Here is a 14346-nt window from a genome sequence, read left to right as displayed (position 1 = left end):
AAGCTAGTTTTGCTCCAGCACGTGCTGACTGCCAGGCTGCTACAGTGGGCACAGTGCCATTTGTGGGTAGTACTGATAGCACCTTCGTCAGGTGAAGAACCAGAGACCCATTGCCAGAAGGCTGAAAATGCAGGGACAAGTTTCCCCCTTTTCTTCTCCCTCCCTCCTTCCTCCCCTCCTCCCACCCTTCTCCTTTTCTTCCACCCCTCTCCCCTTCCTTTCTTTTATCCTCCTATCCCTGTCCCCTCATTCCTTCCTTCCTTCCCTTCTTTTCTTCTCCCCTCACTCCTTCCTCCCCTCCTCCCATCCCTGTCCCCTTCTTCCTTTCGCCCCTTCATCCTTCTTTCCCCTCCTTCCTTCTTCCCCTCCTTCCATCCCTCTCCCCTTCTTCCTTCCTCCCCTCCTCCCATCCCTGTCACTTTCTTCCTTCCTCTCCTCCTCCCTTCCTCTCATCCTTCCTTCTTCCATATTCCTTCCTCTTCTCCTTCCTTCTTCTCTCTTTCTTAACTCTCCTCCTTCCCTCTTCCTCTAGCTTTAACCAGCTTGGGGAAGGGAGGGTCCTCTTCCCTAAGCTTCCCAGTCAATGTTTGAATATATCTGTTGTTTGTTCATTCTCTCACCAAACATCACATATTTGATCACTAGTAATGCAATTTGCAAATTGTAAAGGTTAGGGGTCAAGCCTTGATGCCACAGAGGCCCTTTCAGAGGCCCAGGAAAAGTGAGGCAGAGGGGTAGGGAGGAGGGCTCGTGGAAGAGCTGAGCAGACATGGTAGGGACAGGCGTGCCAGGAAGCCACAGGACCAAACCTGGCTCCCAGAAGTGGTACTAGACGCCTCCATCAGACCTGTTGCTCACTTCCATTCCCCTCCAGCTCTCCCAACAGAGACCCAAAGGCAGGCTTGTAGCCCTGAGATGCAGGGCACAATTCCCCAATTCTCACTCATCCACCCCTTCTTATCTCTGGGATTCAGGTCTCTACCCTTCTGCCAACTGCCCTCTTCTTCCTCTCTCATGAATCAGAAAGCTGAGGGCAACTTTCTCAGAGATCTTGCTTAAGACTTCTGCATGTGGGTGTGGGTGTGGGGAAGGGGGTACTGACACAATGTCACTAACTCTGGGACCAGGAGAATGTGGGGTTCTCCTGACCATACCACACACACACACACACACACACACACACACACACACACACTGCCTCCAGCCACTCCTCCAGCTAGTGTGCAGCCACCACCTCTCTGAACGGTTCCACCACCTTCTGCCTCCTGGCACCGAAGATCAGCAAGTGCAGGGAACATCTTGCGTCCAAGAAGAGCTATCTGTGGACTTGGTCCAGTTATCTGTGTCTCTCACATGCACGTGGGGCCACCTTCTGAGACCCTAACCCTCCCCTTCTACTCCTATCTGCCTCTTCTCCAGAAACAGTCTCCTTCGCCTTCCCCCACAGTGACCTTGCCTGTGCAGGAACATGATGTGAGGCCTGAGATTCTCTATAGTGGTCCTTCACCCCCCTTCTGTGCCTTGGTCCTCATGGTGCTGCCAGTATGGACAGAGGGAGATGGCATGGCCACTCTTCCTTTGTGGTCAGTGGCACAGTGCCTCCAGAATGTCCTTGGCTGGCCCAATCCCTGCTTCTTGGTAGGTCCCATGGATTCCTGAGATCCTTCTAAAGGGGCACAGAAAGATCAGGGTGAGAGAAAGGAATTGTAGGTTGGGGCATCAAGGGAGGGTCCATGGCTTAGGCATGTGGGGGTTCTAGTATTTGGGGAAAGCACAGGAGAAAACTCCTGAGAGTATTGGAAGACCTTATGACATTCACATCAACATCTGATGCTGTCTCTGTGTTCATCTGGCTGGCTGTCCATCTGTGCTGGAGGTGACTGAGTGTGGATGTATTTCTGCAGTAACAGCACCCACAGCCCCAAGATTTATCCCGTGCCCACTGACAACATCCTCTCTCAGTCAATCTCATCATGCTTTGCCCCCCACCTTCCCAGATAGCAAGGGAACCCTGCAGAAAACGTATGTGGGACCCCTCAGCAAAAAAAACAGACCTTCCCCCTTAGTTGACCCCCAAAGCTGGGAGAGCTGTGGCCACTCCTGCCAGTGCTGGTGTCCGTGCAAGCATTTACAAAGGTAGACACACAGTATACCCCACATGTGCTGCTTTGAGCCCCATCTAGGAAATTCACATGTCAGGGTCACATCATACTTCATTTGGATGGGGCCAGACTGAAAGAACAGAACTACATCTGCCTGACAAAATCTTATAATATGAATGATCTGTCCTTCCTAGAACAGATTTGTGGGTTTCCTGATCCCACCCAGAGCCATGGGCATATTTAAGCTCCTTTGATTCTCTGTGCCATGACTCTTTGCATAGCTGGATCCTGGTTCCAGGTCTGGACTCTCTCTCTCTCTCTCTCTCTCTCTCTCTCTCTCTCTCTCTCTCTCTGTCTCTGTCTCTCTCTCTCGTTCTGTCTCTTTCTCTGTTTCTCTGTCTCTCGTTGTCTCTGTCTCTCCACCCACCCCACCCCCCACCACACTCCCAGGCCAACAGAAGATGTCTCTCTCACCTCCAGGTTAGAGGCAATCCTTTGATAAGCCCTTCTGACCCGCTCATACCTCCCACCTATACCTCATTGGCCCTTCCTGACAATTACTGGGCTAACCCAGCAGTGCTCAAGCCTTACTCCTGGCTCTGTGCTCAGGATCACTCCTGGTGGTGCTCAGGAAGTCATATGCTATACTGGGAAGTGAACTGGCATCGGTCACATACAAGCCAAGTGACTTAACCTCTGGACCATCTCTCCATCCCCTTGAAGGTTGTGTTTTTGTCAGTCCCATCTCATCATGAGAAAACTGAGGCCCAGAGAAATACTTGCTAGTGTTGAGTTAGGGACTGGGGAATGGCACTCCAGTGCTGTGCCCATAAGGCCAGTCACATCACCCCAGCACACAGATCTGCTTCCTGACTCTAATTTCAGCTATAGGGCAGGGTCGAGTTTTCTTTCTCTCTGCTTCTGCTGAGCAAGGCTCCAAGGAAAGGAAAGAGGAGCAAAAGGGCATTTCTTTGATTTGGGGGTGGGGGGGGATGGTGTGGCTGGGTGAAAGTGTGCAAATGCAACTTGTGGGGTTAGAAAACACACCCTTGTTTTGTGATCTTGAGCTGGGATCGCCTCCCCAGTAGGGAAAAAGAAGAGGTGCGGGGTGCCTCTGTTAGCCAACCCCTCAATCCCCATTTTCTTGTTCTTTGGGGTTGCCTGCAACTGCTTCCTCTGTGGTCCCCACCAGAAAAGGGGAACTTGAAAGGAGAACTGTTGACATGCGGATGCAGAGCATAGTGCTGAGTTGTGGGAGGCTGCACCCCCTAACCCTTCCACACCTGGGGCTCTGCCTAGTCAGAGCAGGGTCTTATCTCCTCAGTCATCCTGCCCAGAACTGACTTGTGCCTCCCTGTCCTCAGAGCTACCCCTTGCATCTTCATGGCTTGCTACTGGGTGCCTGGCACCAGTGACATTGATGACTCCCAAATCTGCTTCCCAAAGTTGGGCTAATTCTGTTCAGCTGGCAGGTGAGGTAAAAGTGAGGCTCCAAATAAAGGGGACAGCCCTATGGACCCTGTCTGGGGCCCTCCTGATATCTCTGCAGCCAGCATCCGTGCATCACATCCGCTCATTGAGTGTCAGACGATTACAAAGCTGATGAAAGCCAGTCAGGTGATGACTGGCCAAAGTGACATTCTTTGAGGGAGGACCGGCTTTTCTGGCAGATATGGTTACTTAAAGTGCTGTTTCCAAGAACCCAGGGGCCCCTGACTTCCTGTCTGCCAGTACCTTTCTTCTTACATTTTTATTGCTCCCAGTTGCTACTTAAAGCAGTAAAACAGTAACTCCAACCTGCTCATGTGTATGTACATCCTCTAACCTCTGCTCTGAGTAGAGTTAATGCACCATTCTAGAAAGTTCCTTTCCAAAGTGAACCTCCCAGTGTCCCACCAAAGTAAAATTCTGCCTTGACTTTTTTTTAAATGTATTTGTAGATTTTGGGGCTTCCAGAGATGCTCAGCAGGGGAAACTCCTGATGATTTTTGACCAACTGAGGGTCTCTAGTTCTGTACCTGGTGATTTGGGGGCAACTACATGGTGCCAGGGATTGAATTAGGCTTGGTTGCATGCAAGGTATGCCTTAACACATGCACCCTTTCTTCAGGTCCATCCTGACTTCTGTCTCCATAGATTCCTGTTCCTCTTCTGGAAGGACAGGTATATAGCTCTTGTGAGCCTAGTTTCTTTGGCTTAGCATCATAAGATTCAGCTAAATCGTCATGACTATAGCAGCAATTTGCTCCTGCTTCTGGCCAAGCACATTCCCTCAACTGGAGATCTGCTGAGAGACGTTGTGCTTCTGTTTTGACTGCTACAAGGGAAGCTTCTTGGAATTCACCTACAAGTTTCTGCGTGAATGTGTTTTTGTTTCTCTTGGGTGGCCTAGTTCTTTAGGGGATAATACATGCCAACCTTCCTAAGAATGTGCCCTCTCTTTTCTCCTTCTCTTTCCTGATGGCTATGGAAGTTTCCAGAACTGGAGATGGGGTAGCAATTCAAGTACAGACATGTACCACTCAGTGATGAGGATCACTGAAGGTGACCACCTTGACATCTGGGGACTCCCAAAAGGGTCACAGAAGAGGCCTGTCAGGAAATGCCTTGCCTAGTGACTAACAGTTCCTCTTCTTTTCACGGGGGCTGGGGGATATTACTATTTTAACACTGGGCAGATGGAAATGAATTAATTCAGTGAAATGGCAGCAAACAACAAACATGCCCTCAGGACACTGGTGAAAAACCAATGATTCCCTTTCTCTCTACACAGGCCCATGGCCTGTTTTCAATTTTCCACCCTGTGGGGAATTGGGTAAGCCAGGTAAACACAACAAGGTCCATGGTGCCTTTTGGGAAAGTGTGCAGAGCAAACAGGAGGGCCTGTGGACGAACCCCTACCCCACCCCAACTTTCCTCTCCTGCTGGCCTCCAGTGGTCTAATTGATTGACAGCAGGGAGGGAAGGTTCTGGAAGGTGTGGGAATGATGTTTGAAGAGAAAAACCCTCCTCTGTGGGGCTGCTGCCCCTGGTTTCTCTGGGAAGGTGGGGCTAGCATTTTGCATGCACACGTGTTGCTTCCACACGTAGAGACCTGTGCTGAAAGACAGCTCATTAGCCTTGCGGCAGATCGTGGGGCTCTCCTTTCTTGTATGAAGTCCCTGGAACAGGGATAGGCCTGACATTGCCAAGCCATGTGAACTTTGGCCAGAACATGAGATGTGGGGGCAGTGGCCACTGACCTTCAGTCACTGTGGATGAGCTTTGAACTCTCCTGACGTCACTGTCATTTTCTATATATGGAGATGATAATGCTAGCAGCATGAGTTGTTGGGGAAGTTAAAGGGACACCGTCAGAACTCGTCTAGAGCTGACTGTCACTGTCTGTCACTGTCCTCCCATTGTTCATCTATTTGCTCGAGCTGGTCTAGTAACGTCTCCATCGTGAGACTTATTGTTACTGTGTTTGGTATATCGAATAAGTCATGGGTAGCTTGCCAGGCTTTGCCTTGCAGGCGAGATACTCTCGGTAGCTTGCCAAGCTCTCCGAGAGGGGTGGAGGAATTGAACTTGGGTCGGCCATGTTAGCTGCGTGCAAGGCAAACGCCCTACCCGCTGTGCTATCGCTCCAGCCCACTGAGTAAAAATTGATTTCCTGCCTCTCTCTTTCTCTCCTCTCTCCTAATCTTTTGGTTGGTAAGAGATGCCTTTCACAATCCGCTGTATAGGGTAGGAGTCTATGATTAGAAAATAAAAGGCAAACAGGATATCTGGAAGAGACAAAGAAGGGATCCTAGCTGGAGTGTTACCTTATTCTTGCTATGAAAAGCACATCTTTAACTTAACAGAGATTCAGGAAACTCCACATTCAGATGGGACCATTTGGTATGGTATTTTGAAAAGGCCACTTCCTGAATTTCTCCTTCCTTCCAGCATTCTACCTGGCTCTTAGCAATGACCCCCAAACAAAACATCCAGAATTTTCACCTCTAAAGTGCTGAGGGATACAATGTGTGGTCTGGACACATAGAAGTTTCAAGAAGTCGTCGTTCCTCCAGATCAAGATCTCCGTGAGTGTTTCTCTCTCGGGTCCCCTGAGCCTGCCAGGAACAATCTGAGCCCAGATCCAGGAGTAAACTCTGACCACTTCAGGGTGTGGCTCAAAAAAACAAAAACAAACTGTTCCTCCGATATATATTTTCTTCTCTTATTTATACCCTTATACTTTAAATATAGTGCCATTATCCTCATGCATTGGGCTGGAGCGATAGCACAGCAGTAGGGCGTTTGCCTTGTGCACAGCCAGCCCGGCTGAGCCGGGTTCGATTCCTCCGCACCTCTCCGAGAGCCCAGCAAGCTACCGAGAGTATCTCGCCCACAAAGCCTGGCAAGCCACCTGTGATGTATTCAATATGCCAAACACAATAACAAGTCTCAAAATGGAGACGTTACTGGGCCCGCTCGAGCAAATTGATGAACAACGGGAGGGCAGTGACAGTGACAGATCCTCATGCATTATTTGACTTAATAAAACAAAAATTGTTTTTTTTTAAAAAAATAGATGAAAATATTAGCCTAAATTTGTATCTTCCCATTGAAATACAGGGAAGATACACCCTTGATCATTCTGGCTACCTGGGATTGGACAGGGAAATCTATGTGAAAATGTGGGAGTCAAGACAATTACTGAACATTCATGCAGATATGAAGGTTGACAAGGAGAAAGGGAAGGTCAATAAGCTTGATTTTATGAAACATGGCTAGGCACAGCTCAGAATCATAGCATATCTTGGCCAAATCCAGAGGAGATTATTTTCCAGAAATACAAGTTTCCATCCCGATCAGAGCCCCAGCAGCTGAAGACCTCTGGAACCAGCCACAGCTATGCTTAATAACACTCTCCACATGTTCGGAGGAACCTCATGCATGAAGAAACTGGCAGAGGAACTCAGGCATGCAGGACCCTGGGCTGAGATCTCCAAGCCTGCTTGGGTTGGGACTGGGCCTCGTCCACCCAGATTCCCCATCTTCCAATAGGTACGTGTTACACCCACCAACTGCCCCCAGTGCTGTGTTATCCCATCAACAGCCAAGACTCAGGCTATAAAACCCAGCTCCCAGAAGCAAATGCAGCCACGTGACATCTTGTTATCTAATTCTTACTCTTGGAGAACCGAGAGTATCCAGTCCGCACAGCAGAGTCTGGCAAACTCCCCATGGTGTATTCGACATGCCAAAACCCAGTAACAATGACGGGTCTCATTCTCTGACTGTGAAAGAGCTTCGAATGTGGCACTTTCTAAAATCTCAGGGCTAGGATGAAGGAGACGTTACTGGTGCCTGCTCGAGGAAATCGATGAACAACAGGATGACAGTGATACAGTGATGAGTTTCCAGAAATATCCCATCCTCACTAGTTTCCTTACAAGGGTGTACCTAGCCATCTCCCAACGTTCAGGAACAGAGAACTTCTGGGGTCAGTATTTTCCTTTGGTACCTTTGGTACCCTGTGCCTGACTGTCTCCACCAGGGCCCAACAGCCGAAGACCTCTGGGCCCCAGCCAAGGCCATGCTGGGACCACGCTTCACACACTTGGATGAGCCTCACGCATAAAAAAACTGGCAGAGGAACCCAGGTGTGTGGGACCCGGGGCTGAGATCTCCAAGCCTGCACGGTTTGGGACTGGACCTGCCAGTAGCTAGACAGTTACACCCACCAACTGCTGTGTAACCCCAACAACGGCCAGGATCCAGAGATTATCACACTCAGCTCCTGGAAGCGTGCAGCCACACGGGGCCGCGCGACATCTTATCATCTCATTCCTACTTTGGACAAACTGGCAGGCTACCGAATGTAACCTGCCCACACAGCAGAGTCTGGCAAACTCCCCGTGGTATACCCAATATGCCAAATATCAGTAACAATGATGGGTCTCATTCTCCTAACCCTGAAAGAGCCTTGAATATGGCACTTAAAAAAAAATCTCAGGGCTAGGACGAAGGAGACGTTACTGGGGCCTGCTCGAGACAATCGACGAACAACAGGATGGTCGTGACCTTTGACAGGCCCCTTCTTCCTCTGTCCTCATGGTTGGTCCTCCATGACAATTGGGTGGAGTCCCGGTGGGCGTGGACATTCAGCTGAAATACCAGGGCACTGCAATTGCCTTGACCTGCCTTCTTTTCCTTCCTGCACAGCCAGACATTGTACTGCAGAGCTCTATTGATTGAATTATTTATTTTATTTTTAATATTTTGCTTTTTACTGAATCACTGTGAACTACAAAGTTATTTATGATTCAGTTTCAGGCATACATTGTTTCAAGACCAGCTCCCTCACCAGTGTCCATTTCCTTCCACCAATGCATTCCCACCCCAGGATCCCTTCCACACCTCCCATCCCAGATTGCCTCTATGGAAGGCAAGTATTTATTTAGACACTTCTCCTCCTTTTAGGAACCACATTTTACAATAGTATTATTGATAGTGTATCATGTGTATCACCTTACTTCTTTCCAACAAATAGTCCTGGTCCAGAGTGACCATGTCCCTCTCTCTTGTCATCATGGTCCCTTCCCTGACTTATCCTATCTCCCTCCACCCCAACTTCAAGTTTCCTACCAAGGACCAGTTTTCCTGCTCATTCATATTACCTTTAGGTACTAACTGATTAATTGTTTAATGTGTTATATTTGTATTTGTTTATATATGTATCTCCCTTCTAGGTCTCCCAAGAGCAGACGCATCAGTAGTGCCCACCACGGTGTCCTGGAATAATAACTGATACAGAGAATAGATTGAAACATATTTACTGGTGATCATGTGTGGCTCTGTGAGTTACAGGGCAATGGATGCTTTTCCGGAGAAAATCAGAGGCATATTACATTTGGGATTAGGTGGCTTTCATGAATCATGTAGGTGCTATTTGAACAACTTCCCAACTGGGTCTAGATGCAATGCACCCCAATTATGATGAGATATTTGGAGATAGTATAAGAATGTGAGTGAGAAAAGGGCTGACTAGAAAAAAAATCAAGGTACTGATTTCTGATTAACACCCAAGAGGAGTTGCTTTTCCATCCCCTCCTTGAGGACTATCTCTTTCTGTCTTCTTTGGACAATATCTTCTTTTGTCAAGGAAAGACAGTGTCACAATGATCCCAACAGTCATCTACTCACCCTTAAGTTCTTGTGATTCTTCCCCTAGTGAGTTGCTATCCAATTTGCTGTCTGACTAGCAGGGCTCCAGGAACTCTGGTCTTAGCCTGGTCCAGAAAACATATCACATATAGATCCCAGTTAACTGATGGGTAAGTAACCAATATTGGTTCCTCAATGATCATCATCAAATGATGTTTGAGGTGTGAGGAGTATTGTAAATTTTAATGTGCACCACCTGGGTGTTCCTTCCCGGAGTCCCTTGGAGGGGAGCGGGTTGAGCTTTCCTCCCCGCCCCGACCAGGGCTACGGCAGCCGAAGACCTCCAGGACCAGCCACCACCATGCTGAGACCACTCTCCGCACACATGAAGGTACTGGCAGAGGGACAAAGCCACACGGGTTCCGGGGCCGAGACCTCCAAGCCTACTCGAATTGGAGTCGAGCATCTTCCACCCAGATCCTCCAAATTCCAGTAGGCGGGGGTCACACCCACCACCTGGCCCCCTGGCGCCGTGTAATCCCATCAGTGGCCAAGACTCAGAGACTATAAAATCCAGATCCCGGAACTGCGCGGCCGCAAATGCGGCCACGTGACATCTTATCAAAACTTTTTTTTATGACATCTTATTGTCTCATTACTACTTTGGACAAACTTGCAGGCTATCGAATGTAGCCTGCCCACAGGGCAGAGTCTGGCAAACTCCCCGTGGCGTACCAAATATGCCAAACACCAGTAACAATGATGGGTCTCATTCTCCTAAAGAGCCGTGAATATAATCTCAGGGCTAGGATGAAAGAGACGTTACTGGGGCCTGCTCGAGGCAATCGACGATTAACAGGATGATGAAATGAAAAAAAAATGAAATGTGCACCACAGAGGACTCACACAATGACTCCAGGAAGCAATTACTATGGAAGTAAATGCAAGCAGTATTTAACTCTAAGACGCGCCCTGAGAAATGGATGGGTCACCCAGTCACTAAACGCCATAGCTGGCCTTTTCTGCCCATTCATGCCAAGCAGTGCTCCCAGAGGTAGGCATGTTGTCATGGGAACCATTTGTCCCCTCCATTCAATTCAGTGCCTCCCTCTATAGCCTCCAAACACAGAGATCATCCTTAAGACCCTCTCATGCCCAGGTCTAGTGCTAACTCCTCCACATGTCCTTGTACCAGTCTCTCAAATCTTAGCAATCCCTTTTCAGCCATGCTTATGAATCTGAGTTTAGAGAGAAGATAGGGCTTCAACCCCCTGGAAAATGATCTGCTTTAGCAGCCCCCTCTTCCAGTGGCTTGGGCCTGTGTGTGTGTGTGTTCACATTCAGTATTCTTAGATGCTCATGTCCCTCCCTATGGATGAGATTGGTGCCCCCTTTAGATAACGAGCGTCCTCTTCCTGTGAGAAGCTTCTCATTCCCAAGAGGACAGTTACCAGGAGATTGAAATTGCACAGGTTTTTTCTTCTCTGACTCAGTGTCTCTATACGTATTTTTGCGATATGTATCATTGTATCTACCTCCTGTCACCTCATAGAAAGAACAGGTATTTCCTTTGTCTCCTGTCTCCCATCTCATTTTCAGTGTGCTTGGGGGAGATGGAAACTTCTGCAAATAGCTGGTTCATCTTTGTGTGCTGAGAGCAGTTGACACATAGTTTGGTGGGAACATACTTGCTAGCAGAGGAAAATGATCTCAGGGAAAGGAAAACAATGGTTGTGCAGGAGGGAGAGGAGAGTATTGCGGTGCCTCATACTTGTGTGGGTGAAAGAGTTGATCTCAGCACAAGGGGAGGTGTTGGCCTTGGCTGGAAAAGTGGATATTTCTATCGTAATACAAAAGAGAAGGAAGAGGAAAACAGCAATATGTGTAGGAAAGTAAAAGAACATTTAGAGCATCTCGTACAAACTTCTTTTGATTGCTTCCATTTTCCTTTCAGAGCATCAAAAACTGTATTAATCAGCTAAGGATAAGAATTGGAAGATTTTGTGGATAGAGCAAGAGTACATCAGATAGGGAGCTTACCTTACAAGCAACCAACCTAGGGAGAAAAGGGCTGGCACCCCATATGGTCTCCAAAATACTTCCAGGAGTGATCACTGAGTGCATATTCAGGAGAAGACCCTGAGCACTGGGCCTTCTGGATGTGGCTCCAAAACCAAATAATAGGAAAAATTTTTAAAAATTTTTCCCAAAGATATTTATTTATTCTTAAATATTTTTTAATTTATTGAATCATCATGAGAATAGTTACAAAGCTTTCGAGTTTAAGTCTCGGTCAATGATCAAACACTCATCCCTTCACCAGTGCACCTTTTATACCACCAAGGACCCCAGTATAAGAACCCCAAATACCTCCCATCCCACCTCTCCCCTCGCCTGTGTGGCAGAAGATTTGCACTTTACTCTCTCTTCACTTTGATCATATTCAATATTACGACAAAAGACCTACCATTATTATTTGGAATTTTCCCCCCAAATCAGACCTGCCGAAAAGGAATCATTAGATAATTTGTTTTCTATTGCTGATTATGAAGAGCATAGGATGTCGCATGACTGCAATAGCGGCCACGTGATTTTGGATTTCTCATATTTTAGTCTGGAGGAATTTCTGTCAAAAGTCACTGGGTTCCGAGATTGGTTTGTGTGCTTCTGGGATCATGGCCGTTCAGGAGCCACAAAGATATTTATTCTTAATTTCTAAAACAAATAAAAAAATTCAGTCACTGTGATTTATAGTACTACTAACAATAGGGGTCCATGCATACAATCTTCTGATCCTACACCTTTCAGGGTGCCCACTTTCCCCCCAACATTATCAGGATATCCCCAGTGAAAGCCTCCTCTACCTGCTACCTCCATCACCTTCCTGTCATGGTGAGCTCAGTGCTGTAGAAAAGTTCTTAGGTTCTGTTGCCTCCAGCCCCCTTAACAAGCTTCTTCATATCCCATATATGAAAGAGGTTATCATGTATCTGTTCCTATCATTTAGACTGATATCGCTCAGTATGATACTCTCCAATCTCATCCACATAGTGACACATTGCATGATTTCAACTTCTCTTAAAGCCAAGTAGTATTCCATGATATTGGTGCCACAAATCCACATTTCCGTAGAGTGTAACTAATCAGATAGCAGAAACAGCTAAGGGGTGGGGACAGTGACACAGATAAGCTCAGGTATTATAGGGGGATGCTGTTGCTGCTGTTTCACTTAGACTGCAGAGGTGTCCTTATGTGCCCCATCAACCAAAGGCTGGTTTGGTGAAGACACCTGGTGCTCCATTTGCTAATCTCACTGGCTGTCCACAAGAATCTGAAGTTAAACCTGCTGCAATAATGTGTCTAATGTGGCATTTGGGTCAGTGGTAGGTCACATATGACAGTGGTCCCAAGGTTCCTATAAACTAGTGATGTAACATCTAGTGTTTACTACACCTCTGAATGTTCCATTTGTGTAATATGTTGTTTGTCTCAGTCTAGCCTTACAAAATCCACTGCTTATTCTGCACTTGTATGAGGAAGTTGCCCAATGCCATGCTCCTTACTATGTGTCCCTTCGGTGAAGACACAAGACAGGCAACCTTCACTTCAGCAGAACTGCAGCTGGGAAACCAGATGGCTTTGCCTTTTCCCTCCAAGTCAGTCTTCGTGGAAGGGCACCCTCTGCTGGAGAGGTTAGGGGAACAGGAAGTTAAAATTAAGCCCCTGCTGGGCCAGACTAAGGAGGGTTAATATTCAAAACATATATAGAAATAAATAACCCAAAAGAAAAAAATGTTAAAGAGTACATTCCAATGGTCATGGGCATAGGACAATGTGTTCATTAGTAAATAATATTCTAATGTTCAATAAAGTACAAATCAAAATCAAAATGAGATACTGCCACATGCCTCCGAGAATGACTATTATCTAAATGGGAAAAAAATAAGCAAATAAATCAGAGCAAGGATGTGGAAAGAATAAAACTTGTTTTGTTGGAAAGAATACAAAACACTGTACATTTCACTTTATGGAAAAGGTTGGAAGTGTTCTCAAAAACTTGATATAGAAAGGCATTGCTAATAGAATAAGAATTGGTGAGTATGTTCTTTTGCCATTATAAAACACACACACACACTCTCTCTCTCTCTTTCTCTCTCTCTCTATATATATATCACTGTATCACTGTATCACTGTCATCCCATTGTTCATCGATTTGCTAGAATGGTCACTAGTAACATCTCCATTCATCCCACCCTGAGATTTTAGCAGCTTCTCCTTATTCATCCTTCCCAGCGTTGCTGTATTGGAGGCTCTTTCAGGATCAGGGGAATGAGACCTGTTATTGCTACTGTTTGGGGCATATCGAATACACCACGGGGAGCTTGGGTCTGCCATTTGGGCAGGATACTCTCAGTAACCTGCCAGGCTCTCCGTATACATATATATATATATGTATATATATATATATATACATATATATAGTCTGGAAGAAAAGATATGAGAGGTGAAAGCACAAGATGGGAAGGTTCTGGAAAGATTAGAAACTGTACCAAGAATGGGGAGGGGTGTGCGGGCTAAGGCACATGTCATAGGTTATGGAGCAAGTTGAAGAGGGTGATGAGTCACCAGTCAGCATGAGGCCCGAGGAGAAACGTCACTCTGGGGCTCAGCCCTTTCTTCCACAGCCATTGCCACAACTGGCTGATGCCCTTGGCTCTTGGGATGGAAAGCTCCATTATGAGAACCACGGGCAAGGGCAGAGCCAAAGCAAACAGGTAGAGAGAAAGAACGGGGCCTCTCGTGGACAGTATGCCAGTACATCCACTGTAATGACCAGCCGGCTCTGGAGACACCCATGCCCCCCGCACTCCCTGCCCAGAGCGGCAAGGGTTCTGAGAGTAAAATAAATGTTTGGAAAGTTTCTGGGAATATGGGATGACTCCGAGTTGTATCTCCTCGCCTGGTCAGATTTAACACCTAGAACTTGATAATCTGAGATGCTGAGGTCTTTGGCAAGAAAACTCAGGGAGAGGCTCCTGAGTTTTGATGGCATGGGGTTGCCGTGGGTTATTCTAACTCTGACAGAAGAGTTAGATGTCAACTG

This window comes from Sorex fumeus, unplaced genomic scaffold, assembly GCF_029834395.1.
Source record: "Sorex fumeus unplaced genomic scaffold, SorFum_2.1 ptg000098l, whole genome shotgun sequence".
Taxonomy (NCBI): Eukaryota; Metazoa; Chordata; class Mammalia; order Eulipotyphla; family Soricidae; genus Sorex; species Sorex fumeus.
The sequence above is the reverse complement of the archived record's forward strand: the minus strand, read 5'-3'. Positions refer to the sequence as shown.